The sequence below is a fragment of the Arachis duranensis genome, chromosome 2 (genome assembly GCF_000817695.3).
Source record: "Arachis duranensis cultivar V14167 chromosome 2, aradu.V14167.gnm2.J7QH, whole genome shotgun sequence".
Taxonomy (NCBI): Eukaryota; Viridiplantae; Streptophyta; class Magnoliopsida; order Fabales; family Fabaceae; genus Arachis; species Arachis duranensis.
This window is the reverse complement of record NC_029773.3, coordinates 28,098,373-28,098,626: the sequence shown is the minus strand read 5'-3', so window position 1 is coordinate 28,098,626 and position 254 is coordinate 28,098,373.

The window sequence follows — 254 nt, the reverse complement described above, 5'->3', positions numbered from 1 at the left end:
CACAAAATTTAATTTTATTTGTTTCTGCTAATTAATTGATTTTTACAGATATATGTCAGAGTATCTTCAAAAGGTAAAATAGCAATTGATTGAATTCACAGAGTTACAGGGAAATTTGGAAGCTCACTGGCATGAAAAAGCCAGTAAGAAATGTTTTGGGCATTGAACGGCCAAAAGAAGCACCCACTGGGCGTTCAACGCCAGTAAGGGTAGCCATCTGGGCGTTCAACGCCAGAAAGAAGCAACAGCTGGGC